General features: G+C 50.0%; 1 long non-coding RNA gene across 1 annotated transcript in view; it reads right to left on the bottom strand.

Annotated features, from left to right (window-relative positions):
• Positions 1–13,842: 13,842 nt before the first annotated feature.
• The window catches only part of LOC138446194 (uncharacterized), a 73,379-nt gene continuing 68,237 nt past the window's right edge, over positions 13,843–18,984 (bottom strand). Inside the window, exon 4 of the long non-coding RNA XR_011259226.1 lies at positions 13,843–13,946. This is a non-coding gene — a long non-coding RNA (uncharacterized lncRNA). The remainder of the gene's footprint in view (positions 13,947–18,984) is intronic.

Here is an 18,984-nt window from a genome sequence, read left to right as displayed (position 1 = left end):
TGCCTGGCAAATCCCATGGACGGAGGAACCTGGTAGGCTGCGGTCCATGGGGTCGCTAGGAGTCAGACACGACTGAGTGACTTCACTTTCACTTTTTACTTTCATCCATTGGAGAAGGAAATGGCGACCCACTCCAGTGTTCTTGCTTGGAGAATCCCAGGACGGGGGAGCCTGGTGGGCTGCCGTCTCTGGGGTCGCACAGAGTCGGACGAGACTGAAGCGACTTAGCAGCAGCAACAGCATGACCATTCAGACCTGACAATTTATACTGAACTATCATGTTATAATAAAGTATTCTTTGAGCTCAGTAATTATGACGTTTTTTCTAATTTTCCAACATTTTATATACAGGTTTTATTTTCATAATTTTACAAATGTGCATATAAGCACTAGGATATTATCTTTAAAATACAAGTTGAAGAAAAGCACAGAAGAGTGAAAACATAGGCATGGATATGGATACAGATGGAAATGTAGAAACAGAGATAGATCAGGATGTAGACAAAATGTGGTTATGGATGCAGATGTAGATGTGGGTGTGGGGTGGGGATGAGGACAGAGGGAGACACAGAGCGAGACGGAGTCAGGGAAGGACAGACTGGCAGCCCAGGTGACCGCTGCCTAGGTCCAGCCCCTTGCAGAGCGGAGAGCCCAGAAACAACTCCTACAGTTTTCCGATCATGACAACCCCCTCCCACCCCCACCTTCTCACCAAAAGGAGCCGCAGTGCGGGTTTACGCCACCAGTCTGTTTGCCTGGCTTGTTACTGTGTATAAATAGAGCCGCACTGTATATGTTCTCTGGTGTGCACTGCCTCCCTTGTTTCAGCGTTCAGTCTGTGATTCACCGTGCTGCTGAACGGAGCTATTGTTCACTCTAGGTCCGGGCCTGCAGATCTCACAAGAAACAAACCCATTTTGCTGAAACGGACATTTGAGTTATTTCCAATCAGGAGCTACTATCATTACAAATGCCACTGCCATGAACATTCTTGAAGGAATTTCTCGCTGCTGTGTATACACGTCTCTGGGATGTACACGTGAAGGAAAGAATTTTTTGTAGGGGATACCAAGCTTCCCCCAAAGTGGTCCCTGTTAAAAGAAAGACACTGAGACCTAGGGTTTGTGGACCCCGGAGAACCAGGACTCTCATTTGATAATTTATTTTAAAAATTAATTTGACAAGTACTTAAGGAAAAAATTCTACTTTGGGAATATTTTTCCCACTGAAATGTGTCACTATGAAAGAGAAGTCCTTGTACTGTCTCAGTGTGGACATGACTGAATTCTCTGTTACACTCTGAGCCCCTGGAGTTTTCTAACAGGGCGAACGATGCCTTTGGGCAAGCTTTCCTCTCTAGAGGCTCAGAGAAATACAGAAAACCACGTGAGATGGTGTTGCAGTAATGAGATTGCATTTATGCCTACACATCCTTTAAACTGGCAGTTTGGGGAAACTTGGGCATTGACAAGAAGAGGAGACCCTCGATTAAATGAGGAGGGTGCCTTCTCCCCGGGGAGGCTGGGAAGTTCCCACAGCCCCCCTCGGCCTCCCTGCCCCCACATGATCCTCTAAACACAGAGCTAACCCAAGACTCCACTGGAGGAAACCCCCTGTGGCTTCCCTTTCATAAGGTCTGAGTCTGAGTACCTGTCCCCAGTCTGCAAGACCTCCGCAACTCATGTCCAGACTGTGTGGCCAAGGCTGTTTCAACCCAAGCTTTCTGCACGAAATGCCCCCTGCCTGACACACTCCCAAGTGAGTTACAAGTACTAACTTTCTTATCCTCATATCAGCCCAGCAGGTGGGCACCGTCATTCACACACCCGCCTTATAAATGAGGAAACTGAAGGAGGGAGATGCCTCTGGTCGCAGATGAGGGAGGTATCCCAGCCTGTCCAACTTGGGGCAGGCTTGACCCACTGTCCGTGCCCCACCACTGCCCCCACCTCCCGGCTTCCCCAGCCCTCTTCATCCTGAGAGGCCAGGTGTTTCCCCCATCATCCTCACACCCTCTATATTCCACCTGTGATTCTCTTTGGGCCACCTCTGAACTTTATCCCTTTTAAAACTTGGATATTTTAATTAAATTATTATTTTTCATGTGTGTCCTCTTCTAGAGTGATAATTTATTGAGAGATAAAGTCCATGTATGGTGGGGCTGAGCTATGTCGTCTAGCACACGGCCTTGTTTTTCCTGCCTCCTTAGAAAGGGCTTCCCAGGTAGCTCAAATGGTAAAGAAATCGCCTGCACTGCAGGAGACATTGAGTTTGATCCCTGGGTCAGGAAGATCCCCTGGAGGAGGAAATGACAACCCATTCTAGTATTCTTGCCTGAGAAATCCCATGGACAGAGGAGTCTGCAGGTTACAGTCCATGGGGTTGCAAAGAGTCAGTCAGTCCTGACTGAGCATGCAGGCCTCCTTGGAAAAGGAGAGAGACCTTGCTTTCCTAGGAAACTCCCCGCCCATAAAACACATGCCTCCTCGTGATCCACAGTGTCATGTCTGAGAATCCACGAGCCTCGTTAGCTCTAACAACCCCTATTTGGCAGCAAACAGGGGCAGCGAAATGCTCGTCAGCTTGGGATGATTTCCCACTGCCGTTGTACATCCGGAGTAAACGCAGGGCAGCCTCCCCACAGCTCGATTAGCACTGCTCCTGCACCTGTGGAGACAAGGGTCTGCAGGAAAAGCCTGGTCAGACTTGTGCACGTAGGTCCCGCCGCCTCCCTGGAGGGGAGGCCACTTGACGAGCAGGCGGCCTTGAGTCCTTCCGCAGCAGCTCCCTTCCCAGCTTTGAAACCAGACGATCTCAGCAAGTGTACATGACAAGTGCTGCGAGGTTCACCACTAAAACCCCTGCAGGAATTCTGAGTGATTCTCAAGCATTGGCTGTAGGAACAACGTGGCGATTTTCTAGACAGCCTGTTATTTTAGAGCATAAGTGCTTCTGGGATTATGATTACCACATACAGTTCCATTTTTCCAGGGACTTTCAAAATGACAATTTTGCACCCATGACGACTAAACACAAGAGTTTATTCAAAAACAGCTACTTTCTGGGCTGTTGTGACCAAATCCACATGAGCATGATCTGGAGGAGCTGAAGGGAAAAGAAGGGGCAGAAAAGCAGATGAGGCCAGTCAGGCCAAGGGAGTCACAGTTCCCCCCAGAGCTCAGGGGCAGGAACACCAGGGGATGCAGGGAGGACCCCAACCAGAGCAAACTCAGGTGACCTGAGGAGCCCATGGCCACAGTGGTCAAGCTGTGGGACCAGAGAGTTGGTGGGAGGGTGGGGACAGAAGGGTTGTTGTCATGCAGGAGATGTACTACCCCACCCCGCAACCAGAGGCTGGAGGGGACAGACAGCATGTGGGCAGCTTGGTGGACACGGGGTGGCAGCAAGTGGATATCTTCTCTTCTCAGGGAGCAAGATAACAGAGCTTCCACGGAGAATGAGGGGCTGACAATCTGAAGAAGGAGGAAAAGGTGTAGAACACTCTCTGGAGAAATGCATTCTGATTTGTCGTTAGTATGAATCCCCTAAAGTGGGGGAACAGCCTCGCCCCAGGGAATGACAGCAGAGGGAGGCAGCACCGGGGTTAAGGGTGTGAGCTCCCGTGCCTGGTTATTCCACTTTGTTCCAAGAGCATCCACATGTTGTTAGCAGATGGTCCTGTGTACGTGCCTCTCTGTTCCTAAGTCCTAGAGGGCTTGGAGCCACTTCACTCAGTGTCGCAAATCTGGTACCAAAGCACAAAGAGTGAATTCTCCTTTTATTCATCTCAGCCACACGTGGTTAGTCACTAAGTCATGTCCTATTCTTTGCGACCCTATGAACTGTAGCCCACCAGGCTCCTCTGCCCATGTGATTTCCCAGGCAAGAATACTGGAGTGGGTTGCCATTTCCTTCTCCACGGAATCTTCCTGACCCAGGAACTGAACCTAGGTCTCCTGCATTGCAGGCAGATTCTTTAATGACTGAGCTATAATGGAATCCTGACCACCAGACACACGTGGTCATCCCCAGCCCTCAAGTGACACGCAAGTACAAAGCCCCCCTTCATCTCATCTTCCTCCCGACTCACATTTTGCAAACCTGCAGTGGTCATCACACGGCCCCTCTCTTGGCTGCCTGAGCACTCAGTGAGCCGTGGTTGGAACTCCATTCCCTCGGTTACTGAGATCCCCTCAGCCAGAAAGACCTCTGGACCAAAGACTTCTCCACCCCTGACTCAGTTGCACACCTTCAGTCTTGAGCGTGTCACCTGGTTTACCTGCTGCTAAGCTACTAAGTCGCTTCAGTCGTGTCCAACTCTGTGCGACCCCATAGACGGCAGCCCACCAGGCTCCCCTGTCCCTGGGATTCTCCAGGCAAGAACACTGGAGTGAGTTGCCATTTCCTTCTCCAATGAATGAAAGTGAAAAGTGAAAGTGAAGTCACTCAGTTGTGTCCGACTCTTCACAACCCCATGGACTGTAGCCTACCAGGCTCCGTCCATGGGATTTTCCAGGCAAGAGTACTGGAGTGGGGTGCCATCGCCTTCTCCGAGGTTTACCTGATCGGAAGGCATCTCAAAGGACATCAGAGTAGCTGATTATCAAAGCGAAACAGGACACAGGAATATCAGCGATTCTGAGAAGAAGCCCTGTTCCTACCAGCTTCCCACCTCCCCAGGGCAGCACAAAACACAAGCCTCTGAGATGTGAGAGGTGAGAGGAAGGAGGATTTCGGCCCAGGAGCTCAGGATGGGAGAGCAACACACAGGGAGGCTCCTGGGCTCCTCACTGGCCCCAGGCCTCTGAGAAAGGGCACTCCCCAGGCCTCCAACCCAGAACCAAGCAGCACAGAAATAATTCCGAGAAAGGCCAGTCTCTCTTGGCCGAGAATCGGGAAGAGGGTGGCCAGATCACGGAAAACCATTCTGGAAACTTGTCTCTAGGTGGGCAAACACCAACAGACAGCCCACTGCTGTCTCCCCCTCTGCCAGTTTCCAGTCGCCAAAAAGGGATTTGAACTTGCTCATCCCATCCTGCCTGTGGGGCTGGGAGCAACCCCCAGGCTGATCCAAGAGCCAAGCTTTCTCCCCAACCCCTTAGACAGTGCACCCTGGGCCCAGCAGCAGCAGAGCTGTACCCCTCCCAGCCCGAAGGAGACAGGCAGACGTGAGGTAGACACTGGCCCTGTATCCCCCATGCCCTGGTATTGCCTTGAGACCCCCTCCCTCCCAGAGGCCCCAAGTTCTGGCCTGAAGGCTCTTTTTGCACCCCAGTATTGAGATCAGGGGTGTACCAGTTGCCCCAGACAAACCAATCAGGCCAAACGAAGGCCACAAGAAACCTGAACTTAAACTGTCGTTGGAGCTGCAGCCACAAAATTATCCAGGACCTGATCAAATGCAGCTTGAATAGCACCCAGAAGCTCCTGACACCATAGACAAAATCGAGTGGACACTCCAAAGTCAGCTGCCGCACAAGAACCAAGAAATATCACAAACTGAGGGAGAAAAGACAACCCACAGACACGGACACTGATCAGATGTCAGGATGAGCTGAGAGGAACATTAAATGATGTCATCATAGAAGGGCTTCGAGTACAATTTCAAATCTTTTTGAAACTGATGGAAAGTAGACATGGAAATCCTACAGACAAAGAGAAGTTAGAGGTGGACATTCTAAAGCAGACAGGTATAACCAGGAAAGTAAAACCACTGTTACTGAATGGGCTGAGTAGCAGCATGGAGACGACAGAGGGTAGAACCACTGGACTTAGTGACAGATCAATAGTATTTGCCCATCTGCTCAAAGGAGAGAAAACAAATGGGAAAAAAATGGAGAGAGTGTCGGGAGAGAAAACAGCAGAAGGAGCAGCCCCATGCTGCCCGGGTCCCAGAGGGGAGGAGGGGAGTGGGTGCAAACTTCCCAAATGTGGAAACGGAGAGACAGAAACCTACATCTTCAAAAAGCTGAGAAAACCGGAAATGGGAGGGGTGCATGGGAACCCATGCCAGGACAGATCACGTGCTTACAACACGGTGACTTGCTAAAAACTAAAAGCAAAGAAAAAAGTCCTAAAAGCCTCCAGAGGAGAAACCAATTTGCAGGAGGACAGATTTTTGATCTGAAGACCTGGAGGCAGAGGGAAGTGCCCAGGCTTCTGCAAGCACTCAGAGAAACTCTGGAAGCTGTCATTTCTGTAACTTCGAGGAATGAAAGGGACGGAAAGAAAACTCAGAGCACGTGTTGCCAGCAAACCAGCCCCTGGAGAATGGACCACGAAGTCCCCCAGCCAGAGAGAAATGGTTGTGAAGGTCACTTGAAGCTTCAGAAGGAGGAACAGATCTTAGAATGCGTAAAAATGGGGCAAATGATGCAGCTAAATCATACATAATGATCGAGGCAAATTTTACAAAATTATCTGCTATGTTGAAGTCACACCTATGAGACTTGCACTGACAGAGTAAGAGAGTCCAGGGACCTGAGTGGACATGTGGCCTCCCCATGTCCCTGGGATCGGTGAGCCCTTGCTGCTGGCCAGTCAAGAGTCCTTCAGGCTGTGAGACACAGAGCAACTACCGGGAAAGACAAACAGGGCAATGTCCTCAAGATCACTCTAAAGAAATCAAGTTCAGTTCAGTTCAGTCGTTCAGTCGTGTCTGACTCTTTGCGAACCCATGAACTGCAGCTCACCAGGCCTCCCTGTCCATCACCAGCACCCAGAGCTCACCCAAACCCATGTCCATCGAGTCGGTGATGCCATCCAACCACCTCATCCTCCGTTGTCCCCTTCTCCTCCTGCCCTCAAACTTTCCCAGCATCAGGGTCTTTTCCAGTGAGTCAGCTCTTCGCATCAGGTGGCCAAAGTATTGGAGTTTCAGCTTCAACATCAGTCTTTCCAATGAACACTCAGGACTGATCTCCTTTAGGATGGACTGGTTGGATCTCCTTGCAGTCCAAGGGACTCACAAGAGTCTTCTCCAACACCACAGTTCAAAAGCATCAATTCTTTGGCACTCAGCTTTCTTTATAGTCCAACTCTCCCATCCATACATGACCACTGGAAAAACCATAGCCTTGACTAGACGGACTTTTGTTGGCAAAGTAATGTCTCTGCTTTTTAATATGCTGTCTAGGTTCATCATAACTTTCCTTCCAAGGTGTAAGCATCTTTTAATTTCATGGCTACAAGAGGAATTTATAAATTAGGCTTCATCAAAGCTAAGAACTTGCCTCTGTCAAAGACACTGTAAAAAGCAAGAAAAGATAGGATAACAATTTGGGGAAAATATTTGCCATGAAAGATTAGTATCGTGCATAGAGGGAGAGCTCACAAAGCTCAACAGTAAGGCATAACTAATTCAATTAGACGACTGGTAGAAGATATGAAAAACGTGATTCGGTGTGGAGAACAAACAGATGGCTAGGATGCACGTGACAGCTAGAGTGAATGAAGTGACCACACCCACGCTGGTGAGGCTGTGGTGGGAAAGCCCAGTGGTGCCCTGCCTCTGGGGACCGTGTGGCAGCTTCTCATGTAACTATACACACGAGTCCCAGGCAGCCCAGCGATGCAGAAAGGGAGACCTACGACTGCACAAAATCTGAACATTTGCAGTGACATTACTTGCAAGAGCCCAGAACAGAAATAACCCAGATGTCCTTCAGCGGGTGAATGACTGAACACACCACCGGGGCCCATCTATACCATGGAGTTCTACTCAGCCACAGAGGAGAATGAGCCACTGGCACCCAGAGCAGCCTGGATGGAGCCCCAGGAACTGAGCCAAGTGAAAAGGGCTAATCCCAGTGGATTACACATGTGTGACTCTGTTCCTAAAACACTCCTGAAATGGCAAATGTGTGGAGACTGACAATAGGTTGGTGATGGCAGTAGGCCAGGGAGGGAACTGGCGGTGGTGGGGGCATGGGGTGCAGGGGTGGTTGGTGGCTGCAGTGATAGGACCTCTGTGTCTCCATGTACTGATGTCAGAGCCCTGGTCCTAACACAGGATCACTGTTGGAAGAAACCAAGCAAAGTGTCCATGGGAAATATCTGTATTATTTTTACAACTGCCTGTGAATCTACAGTAATATAAAATATTTAAGAGAAAGCTAGACCCAAACTTAATCCCAACTTAACAAAATTAATGGGCCAAAAGTTTCTAACACCAGCAAACATCTGGCCAATATTTACATCTTCTGTTAAAATTTGAATGCTTAAATTAATTTTCAAGCTGGTAGTGTATGGCAACTCATTAAGACTCGATTTCTGTTTAGAAAACTACCATTTGTTTATAGTTTTTATGCTAATACCTCATCCTCTTGGGCAACATTCCACATGAAAATTATACCTACAAAACCACACTTAGAACAAGAAAGGAAATGGTTCAATATATCAAACAATGCTCAGGGTCAGAATAAAAACTGAAATTTGAATTTCTTTTTTACTTGAGAAACACTTTAAATAACATAGGAAATTTCAACTAATTCAATTTGGAAGAGAAGCTATGACCAACCTAGACAGTATATTAAAAAGCAGAGACATTACTTTACCAGCAAAGGTCCGTCTACTCGAAGCTATGGTTTTTCCAGTAGTCACATATGGATGTGAAAGTTGGACTATAAAGAAAGCTGAGTGCTAAAGAACTGATGCTTTTGAACTTTGGTGTTAGAGAAGGCTCCTGTGAGTCCCTTGGGCTGCAAGGAGATCCAACCAGCCCATTCTAAAGGAGATCAGTCCTAGGTGTTCATTGGAAGGACTGATGCTAAAGCTGAAACTCCAAAACTTTGGCCACCTGATGCGAACTGACTCACTGGAAAAGACCCTGATTCTGGGAAAGATTGAAGGTGGGAGGAGAATGGGATGACAGAGGATGAGATGGTTGGATGACATCCCTGACTCGATGGACATGAGTTTGTTCAAGCTCCAGGAGTTGGTGATGGACAGGGAAGCCTGGCATGCTGCAGTCCTTGGGGTCACAGAGAGTCGGACATGACTGAGCAACTGAACTGAGCTGAGCTGAATTTTGAAAATAGGTATCTTTTCTGTAATATCCATGCTGTTTAGAGCAAGAGTAAGGTTTCATTTGATTTCCCTGCATGGGCCACTGCCCGTAACCTTTTTGGGCTTCCCCAGTGGCTCAGCGGGTAAAGAATTAGCCTGCAGTGCAAGAGACACGGGAGACGTGGGTTCTATTCCTGGGTGGGGAAGATCCTCTGGAGCAGGAAATGGCAACCCCAATCAGTATTCTTGCCTGAAAAATCTCATCCACAGAGGAGCCTGGCAGGCTACTGTTCAAAGGTTCTCAGTGAGTCAGACACCACTGAGTGACTAAATACACGTTTCATTTGAAGGACTTTTTTGTTTTGTCCTTATGACATTTAATTGAAAACACGATACACAGGACATGGCAACCTCAGTCCCAGATGTACTATTTATTTAAGCAGCATGCACACGGGAGAAGGATGTGTCTAGATAACAGTAAACTGAGGTGACAGTCAGTACCCTTGTTTATAGACTAAAACAGCAAACTTAAAATAACAGTTGGAATGATGGAGTTTAATTAGTGTCTGAGGCTAAAGCTCAGCTCTAGTCTCTCTCTGAACCTCATTGGTCAAGAGTGGTAGTACCCAGGGTTTCACCATCCTCATGCCCAGTGGTCAGCATACAGAAGCTCACCCTCAAGTGCCCAGGATACCCAAGCTCATGAAAACAACATGTGCCCCCCCACACACACACACACGTCTTCACTGACCTTCCCCATCGTCCACCTGAAGATCATGGCTTGTTGCTACACTGATGTAAAAGAACAGACATGATGCATCAGCTCAATGGATTTTTATTCTAAACTGAACAGTTAGCACATCATTCCAACCTCTTGTGTTGGTCGCTCTTATAGATAAAAAGAAAAATGTCTCAGCCTCACTGTTACATTGACTCTTATTCTTGCCGTGTTTGTCCAGAAGGGCTCAAACACTCAAGCAGAGAAGTCCCTAATGAGTTATACCTATTAATAAATCCAGGCAGTCAGTCTTGCTGATTAACCAGGACATCAGCAAGGAAGTGTCCTCACCTTACAAGGTAATATTTAAAAAGGAAAAAAAAAATACATACAGAGCACAAATGCTTGCAACATAGTATATTACCTTAAAAGTAAGTTAGGATTTACCTCTTTATCTCCAAATGCATTAACTTTGAACCAAAATCAATAAACCTTCAAAAGGGATACATAAATAAAAATAATAGTAATTGGGGTGATCTTAAACATATGCATCCAAAGGATATTACTCCTGAGTTTTTAGTATTCATTGACTTGGAAACAAAGGAGAAGGGCATTTTCACACCTAGAATCATTTTATCTGTTGGCTTTTCTATCCAGGATTTGTTCTTAATGTTATTTTTTTAAGAAGTAATTTAATCTGAAAGATAAAGAACCTTTGTGACCACTTTGGGCCCCTCTGAGAGTTGCAGTCCCTATGCTCTCTCCTGCCCCACTATTTCGGGTTGTTACATGAGGTGGAATAAGTACAGTAACTGGTAAGGGTCTGGACATCCTCCTCCAGCCCATTACATCATCACAGAGCTCAGAGCCTGCTCGGGACAAGCTGAGCACCAGAGGCCAAGGGGCTTTGTCAGGGATCCCTGGAGACTCTCAGTGTTTGGAGAGCAGCCTGAGCTTTGAACCTTTGATCAATAACTGGAAGCAAACACGGTCCCAAGACCATCTGTGATATTTGTCATCCAGCCCACCGTTATTGTACAGGTAAAGTATCCACCTTGCACCCAGGCTCTGGGGTCTGAGAGCCCACGGCCTGTCCCCCGACCATGCGTCTGCAGCACGGGTGGCAAGACTGCTCAGAGAGCAGGCATCCCACACCTGGGGCCTCAAGAGGATGAAAAAGTGGTGAAAACTCCCACAGGTCGCAAGGAACGCTCCTTTTCCTTTGAGTCTTCCTACCTATTCTTCAAAGTGAGACACTGGTGGTGAGCCCACCAGCAATGATTCTGAGGCCTCAGGGGTCCCCAGGGCCAGGCAGGCACCAGGTGCCAGTGACCGAGGCTGGCATGAGACACCAGGAGGGCCAGGGCCTCTCTGAAAGCACTTTCAGCAATATTTTTTTTAAGACTTTAGAGTACAAACAAATCGTGACTCCTAATCAGATTTAATATTTGGCCTTTACACACCAAACTGTAATCCTTATTTTAATTAAAAAAACAGAGAGAGAACCATGTCACCCCCTTCCTCACTCTCCCCACGAGGCAGCCCTGCATCAGCACCTGCACTGTTCCATTTAATCCCAACAAAGTCTGAGCATGAAATATCACAGTCCCCTCTGCAGATAGGGACACCAAGGCTGGGAGATAAGTGGGTGGACTGGGTCACACAGCGAGGAAGAAGGAGCCCTCCGCACTCAGCCTCCACACTCTGGACTCTCAGCACTCTGCCCCCAGCTCCATGAGCAGAAGGCTCAGTGCGGATGGCTCGGCCACAGCCAGTGCAGGACACAGAGGCCCGTGAGTCGGGACCTTCTGCCTTTAAGGAGGGTCATCTCAGTGGGGTGGGGGATAAGCCCTGAACTGGAACCATGGGGCACTGGGCTCATACCCCCAGCCCCGCTGCAGGGAAGCCAGCCACATATTCATCCCGCAGCATCTCACGCACAGGTGAGACCCTGGACATCCTATGACGGTGGCCCCTGGGGCCACTGCCACCTTGCCGTGACCGGGGTCAGCTTCGCACGAAGCTTGCTCCGTACTTTATCTGGTCAAGACTTAGTGCCAGAGTCCCGGAGGCCTAGGCTGGAGGACCTGAGGGCTGTCATCCATGTGTAGGTCTCCATGTGCCATTCCATCTGCTTGTCTGTCTCCTCTTTCTCAGTCCTTGGTTTGCCTTTTCTTGACTCTTGGGGAGTCCCAAGAACCCTTCTGGAGAAGGCAATAGCAGCCCACTCCAGTACTCTTGCCTGGAAAATCCCATGGCTGGAGGAGCCTGGTGGGCTGCAGTCCATGGGGTCAAGAAGAGTCGGACACGACTGAGTGACTTCACTTTCACTTTTCACTTTCACGCATTGGAGAAGGAAATGGCAACCCACTCCAGTGTTCTTGCCTGGAGAATCCCAGGGACGGGGGAGCCTGGTGGGCTGCCGTCTATGGGGTCACACAGAGTTGGACACGACTGAAGCGACTTAGCAGCAAGAACCCTTCTAGGATTCCACTCATGCATTTACGTGCTTCTGAGTGCCTCCCGTCTTGGGTACCTAAGCCGCTGCTTAGGTATCATGTGCACGCAAGGGCTTCTGTCTCCTGGCATATCTTTCACGACTGAAAGTGACATGTAGATTCTGCTCTTCCATGTGCGTCTGTCTGCTACCCTTCATACTTTCAACAAACAGTTGTCCCCAGTGTTTCCTCCATATTCATACCTGGCACTGTATCAGATGGTGCTATCAAATAAGATTCAGGAAATTAATCATAAGGAGTATTATCTTAAGCCCCACTTTTACTCATTTCAGTGGTTCTCTTTCCTATCTGATGTTCTGAGCCATCTGGTACTTCTATGCTGTTTAGAGACCATTCTCTCCACCTGCTCGGCAAGGGCTGGTTTGCAAGCAGTCATCTGTGTTAGAGGAGACCTAAGTTGCTGCAAGGAGATCCAATCAGTCCATTCTAAAGGAGATCAGCCCTGGGATTTCTTTGGAAGGAATGATGCTAAAGCTGAAACTCCAGTACTTTGGCCACCTCATGCAAAGAGTTGACTCATTGGAAAAGACTCTGATGCTGGGAGGGATTGGGGGCAGGAGGAAAAGGGGACGACAGAGGATGAGATGGCTGGATGGCATCACGGACTCGATGGATGTAAGTTTGAGTAAACTCTAGGAGTCGATGGACAGGAAGGCCTGGCGTGCTGCGATTCATGGGGTCGCAAAGAGTTGGACATGACTGAGCGACTGAACTGAACTGTACGACTGAACTGAACTGAACTGAAGTTGTTTACCCCTTGATCCTGAAGAATATTTTCACTGGACATTGAATTTGTGGTTCATGTTTATCTTTGTCGCATACTAAGAATGGCGCCAATACCAGTTCCTTCTAGTCCTATGGTTCTGGACAAGGAGTTGCTGTCACAGCAACAGTTTTGCTCTGAAGACACAGGTCCGTCCTCTGCCTGCATCAGCATTATTTATTCCCCTAGTTTTCAGCAGTTTAATGTGATCTGTCCTGGCATGGGTTCCCATGCATCCCTCCCATTTCCGGTTTTCTCAGCTTTTTGAAGATGTAGGTTTCCATCCCTCAGTTTCCACATTTGGGAAGTTTGCACCCACTCCCCTCCTCCCCTCTGGGGCCCGGGCAGCATGGGTGCTGCTCCTTCTGTGTTTTCTCTCCCGACACTCTCTCCATTTTTTTCCCATTTGTTTTCTCTCCTTTGAGCAGATGGGCAAATACTATTGATCTGTCACTAAGTCCAGTGGTTCTACCCTCTGTCGTCTCCATGCTGCTACTCAGCCCATTCAGTAACAGTGGTTTTACTTTCCTGGTTATACCTGTCCGCTTTAGAATGTCCACCTCTAACTTCTCTTTGTCTGTAGGATTTCCATGTCTACTTTCCATCACTTTCAAAAGGATTTGAAATTGTACTTGAAGCCCTTCTATGATGACAACTTTAAAGCTCTTCTCAGCTGATCCCCATGTCAGACTCAGCTCTGTGTTGGCGTCTGTTGGTCATCCTGGCCAGTCCACACTCACAGAGGAAGTCTGGTCCCATCTCAGTAACGCCTTGTCCTGCGTGGAGGCTCAGAGCGCTGCCTGGAAACCTCCACACCTGGGATGTTCTCCACTCACCTGGAAGAGCCAGGACAGCCCTTGCCGAGAAGGGGCATGACAGAACATCCAGAGCATCACGTCCACCCAAGGGGCCAGGCCACACCAGGCTCTTCACCGGGTCTCTAACAGATCAGAGTGAGATAAGAAACAATCGTTGTAGAATCTGTATAGCTACTGTTTTAAGATATGCTTCTCATCTACACTGGGTACAGATTTTGTCTTAACTTTCTAGCAAATAACTCATTTCCACCTTTTCTCTCTCGTTCTTCATCTTTGTATTTTGGGGGATGTGTGAATGCAAGGTCCACTCCCCACCCCTCCACCTCCCGCTTCAGAAGAGTGCTCTGAGGGCACGGGAACAGAGGGGAGGGGAGATGAGGGGATGCTGGGGAGGGGAGGCGGGGGAGGGACAGGAAAGAGCAGAGAGGGGTTCAGAGATGCTGCCCCTTCTCCCAGGAGCCAGGGACACGGACGGCCACAGCCGCCCCACCATAGGTGCTCGCTCCACAGAGGGAACCACTCAGGTGAGACCCATCCCAAGTCAGTGCCACCAGGGAGCCCCTCACGACCCCCTTCCCAGGTGGCTGTTCCCAGGATCTGCTCTGGGGACAGTCGGAGGGACTCAGGACTGTGGTCTGGTCCCCCCTTCCCAAACCTTGCCAGCTGCTGGCCTGGCGCTAGGCAGAGGGCGGGCTCCCTTGAAGCCCAGTTCCACTCCCCAAGGGTTACGCAGGGTCCCCCCAATTTCAGCCACTGCTGACAACATCGTTTCCACAAGAAGATGAACTTTAACCTTCAAACAACCCACTCATGTATCAACTTTGAGATCGCAATGCGTTTATCAGCTACGAAATCCCTGTGGTTAAAATTCAGTGATTCTGTTGAGTAATGTTCCTGCTCATCAGATAGCACCAGGTAAAGCCAAGACCCATTCTGTTGGAGCAGGTGTCCTAGGAGTGCTTTCTTCTCTGTTTCTCACAAGTTTGGGCTGTTTTCCTGTGAAACCAGGTCCCCATGCCTCTGTTTCCCTCCTCTCTCGGACTATCTGCAAACACCAAATGGAGCCAATTATTTACTGACAGCGGAGCTCAAACACACTGGGCAGGAATAGAGGAGATGGGCTTTAGTGCTTCTGGAAACACTAAGTCTGCAGGCTGGTAAGTTTAAAAAGAAGGAAAGAAAGGCTGGACCTGAAGCATCATGTGAAGCTCTCGTTGTGCAAACCCTACAAATTACCATCCATTAAGTAACCACATGTGACATCACCGGAGTCTGCTGGTCCTCACGGGGCCTGCAGAATCACAGAGTACAAGCGGCTGTGGGGCCGCTGTGTGGAAGATACAGTTGACCTCATATCCTGGGCATTTCTGCTCAGCAGCCTGTCTACCCCACAGGACCCAGGGTGGGTGGTAGCTTTCTGCAGACAGACGGGGCACAAGTCTGTTGCTTTGGGCACATTCGACCAGCCTCCTCGTACAAGCAGCAAATCCAGTACAGAGCCTGAGGAAACTAACTAATCCTAATTAAGAAAAAAAAAAAAATACAAAAAATGACCCAGTCTCCTAACTCTAGGGACATCAAATGTGAAGAGAATGCCGGCTAGTTTTCAGAAATGTATCAACATTCCCCCTGCCATCAGACTGGCACTGTGGTCAATGGGAGTACCCGACCCCCTGCCCTGTGCCGACCACCGTGATCTCCCGCCTTTGAGGGGCCGCTGGCATCAAGGCCACACCAGCCCCCTCTCCACCTCATGGCTCTTGAGAATCAAAGGCTGCTCTGCCTGGAGTAAACCCCTGGTGCTCATTCCTCTGTGGATTTCTTTCTAACATGAAGTTTAATTTCAGTGTCACTTCTTGGAAAATAATTTTTAAGCAACATGTGGACACAGCTGTTTCTGCTTGGTATAGTTTTGAACTTGCAGTGAATTACATCTTCCTTTAAAAGGGGGGCCTCTTTCTGCTTCTCTGTGAAAGCAGAAGTCAAATAATTACAAATTGATAATAAACACGTCTGAACTTTCCTCTCCGACCCCCAAGCCCAGGAATCCGTCCATGGCCTCTGTTCTTATTTGGTCTCCCATGTTTTAGCAGAGAAGTTTCATCTGTTCCGATGCATGAACTTCATGCATAAACACCGTTTAGGTTTTAACACTCTTCATTTAGTTTGATAAACAAGAAGAAGAAAGAAAACGCTACCCAAACTGAATGATCACTCTCTAGCCAGAAAAATGTTGCTGTCAGACAATCCATTATTCTTTACCAGCTGAGCCACAAGGGAAGCCCAATTCATTGACTATGTGACATTAAAAAGGAAAGTGAGTGCGTTAAAACACATTGTCCAGGGCAGTGAGTGAGGAAATTTGATCGGTCTTCCACCTTTAAAAGGTCCTGACATACAGTGACCTTTAAATATTTGGCAAGCTGCCCCAGAGAAGAGTCTGCAGTGATGGGAATGAAACAGCCATCTGTGGTAAGTGGCCACCACACTGGAGACTTCATCTACAGAGTGCAATGGACAACGGAAGGGACTGTAGTCTTGATGGCCCAAGTAACAAAACTGCGTGTTGGAGGAAAAACCAGCAGAAGGTGAGGAAAGTGATGGGTTGGGGGGGATGACAGAGGAAAGTCAACTTCCAGACCTTCTGACTCTCAGCCCAGATGGCAGCTGGCTCAAGTGATGCTGTTCTAACCCCCACCAGGCTTAATCAGTAAACCAGGGTGAGGGCCAGGTGCTCACAGACAAGGTGACAGTTTACCAAACAGAGCACTTCGGTGGGAAGGAGACAGGATCTGGAGTTGAAGAAAATCCCATAGTTTGGAGACACGGCATTACACACTTGTCCACACCATGGAGCATGCACCGCCAATAGCAAGCCCTTGTGTGGCCCACCGTAGACCTGGGCGATGACCTATCCTCATCTCTCCATGGATGTATCACATGCACCATTGGGTAGGGGGTGCTGACAGCAGGGAATAAGCTGCGGGGGTGAGGCGGGTGTAGGAGATGGGAAATACCTGGGAAGTTCATGCACATTCCTCTCAGTTTTGATGTGAGCCTAAAACTGCTCTAAATAAGAAAGTCTACTAAGAAAACATCTCAGGATTAAGAGGGAGGTGACCAGGATGTGGTAGGAGACAGCAGAACGGAGCAGCGTGAGCCCAGGCATGCTTGCAAAGCATTCAGGGAGGTGAGAGGCTGTGCTGGAATGGGGGCCAGGTAGGGCGGCAGGCAGGGCTGGACGCCACGCCTGGTCATATCTCTCAGAGCTGTTTGAAAGGCTGGGGCCCTGCAGCCCTCCCTTTCCTACCATGGCCTTTGGGTCCCTGTGACCGCGGTGTTATCTGGGTGCAGGGATAAGCAAGGCCCCAGCCCTGGGGCAGTGTGGACAGTGTCTCTTCTTGGACCAAGTGTTTGGAGACGCAGCACCCCAGCATGAGGACCTCAGAAGCCACTCCCAGGGAAAGACGAGCAGCGTCGACCCACACCCCGGAGCTCAGAGCCATCGGGGGTCCCACTGTGCACACAGCGGCCCAGCTGCTCCCACACGCTGAACGCAGGAGGGTCTGCCGGCTCACGGAGGCCCTGGGGGCCCGACTTCCTCTGAGGCATGTGCAGACCCCAGACTCTCACACAGGTTTCCCTGAGATGTCACTGGCTCTTCATGGTAATGTCACTGGAAACCTTAAAGAGCTTCATCAGAAAGCATGGGGCAGACCTTGGTCCATCTCAGAGCTCACCCAAACCTCTGGGTCTTCACAACTGAGTCCGCCTGGTGGGGCAGGATGCTGTAGGGCGCTCCCGAGGCTGACTCAGCCCAGACAAGCAGGGCAGCCACCCCACCCAACCTGGAGGTGACGCTGCTCTCAGGAATGCAGGCACCTGTGAGGGCAAGAGCAGGAGAGCAGTCACCTGTCACCTGATCCGCCAGGTGGAAAGGGGGTGTGGTCGTGGCTGGGCCTTGGCTCTGAGCCCCACTCCCCTCTAGCCGCCGGCTCCTCCCACCACAGTCCTCCCCACACCCAGCCCTCCCTCCAGGGACCCTCCTTCCTACCGCCCACGTTGCTCCAGGACTACAATCCCCTGTTGTCTGTGAACGTTGGTGCCCCGTTGCCTGTTAGGAAGCCCTGCTCTGTTACCCACAAGGAATCTGCGCCTTCAGGCCCCATCTTCCCTCCAGGAAAAGCTTCCGGAGTGGAAGCAGCTGAGACATGATGGGAGGTGTAGCCACAGGGCCCCCACAGCCTTGGCCCTCACGTCCCCCTAGAGCCGTCCGTCTTGGGAACAGCACGTGGGCCAGAAATGCACGCCGGTAGGCACACACAGAGACGTGGGCACACACAAGTACATGCACACATGCATGAACACACAGACAAGCCCTTCTGTCCTCAGGACCACACTGGAAGCAGGCTTGAGGGTGGCTGAGGCCAGCAGGCTGGGCCTGAGTGCCCTGAGGCTCTGGGGCAGGTGGGGGGTGTCTGGGTGTCTGCGGGTGTTGGTGGAAGAAATCAGCCACTATCCGTGGTCCAGTGATCCCAGCCCAGAGCCCTGCTAGCCACATGTTTTCCCTGGGCTTCAGGGTTTGCAATCATCACTGGGCCCCAAGGTTTCTGCAGGGAGGCCTCCCACAGGCAGGCTGAAAGCTTTCATTCCCTCTCCAACAGTTCCAAGCGCGAAGCCGGGGCTCCTCTGCGTGGCTCTAGGCAGTGGGCAGTGCAGGGGAAGGCAGCCTGTGCTAACATCACACAGTGTGGGACAGCAGGACTCACAGGGGAACTGGCCATCACCATGCTCACACCCAGAGGCCCTGCTCCTCACTGTGTCTGAACCTGCTGCCCCCCTGACCATATCTGCTCCCCATCCTGCTACCAGAACAAAGGACTAGATACCAGGGCTTCAAAACAGCAGACGCTTTATCCTGCAGCCCTGGAGGCGAGGAGGCATGAGCCTCCCTGGGCCAAGTCCAGGGTAACTGGTCACTTCCGGAGACTCCGGCTCCTGCCACCCCCGTGTTCACGCTCCCCGCACACCTTAGCTCATGGCCCCTTCCTCTGTCTTCAAAGTCACTCAGTATTGCCCTTTCATGATTCACATTCCTCCTGCCTGTTTGTGTCTTCGTGTCTATCTCTCTGGCCGCAGCTGGGGAAGCCCCTCTGCTCT

The sequence above is a fragment of the Ovis canadensis genome, chromosome 9, assembly GCF_042477335.2.
Source record: "Ovis canadensis isolate MfBH-ARS-UI-01 breed Bighorn chromosome 9, ARS-UI_OviCan_v2, whole genome shotgun sequence".
Taxonomy (NCBI): domain Eukaryota; kingdom Metazoa; phylum Chordata; class Mammalia; order Artiodactyla; family Bovidae; genus Ovis; species Ovis canadensis.
This window is presented reverse-complemented; position numbering and strand designations above follow the sequence as displayed.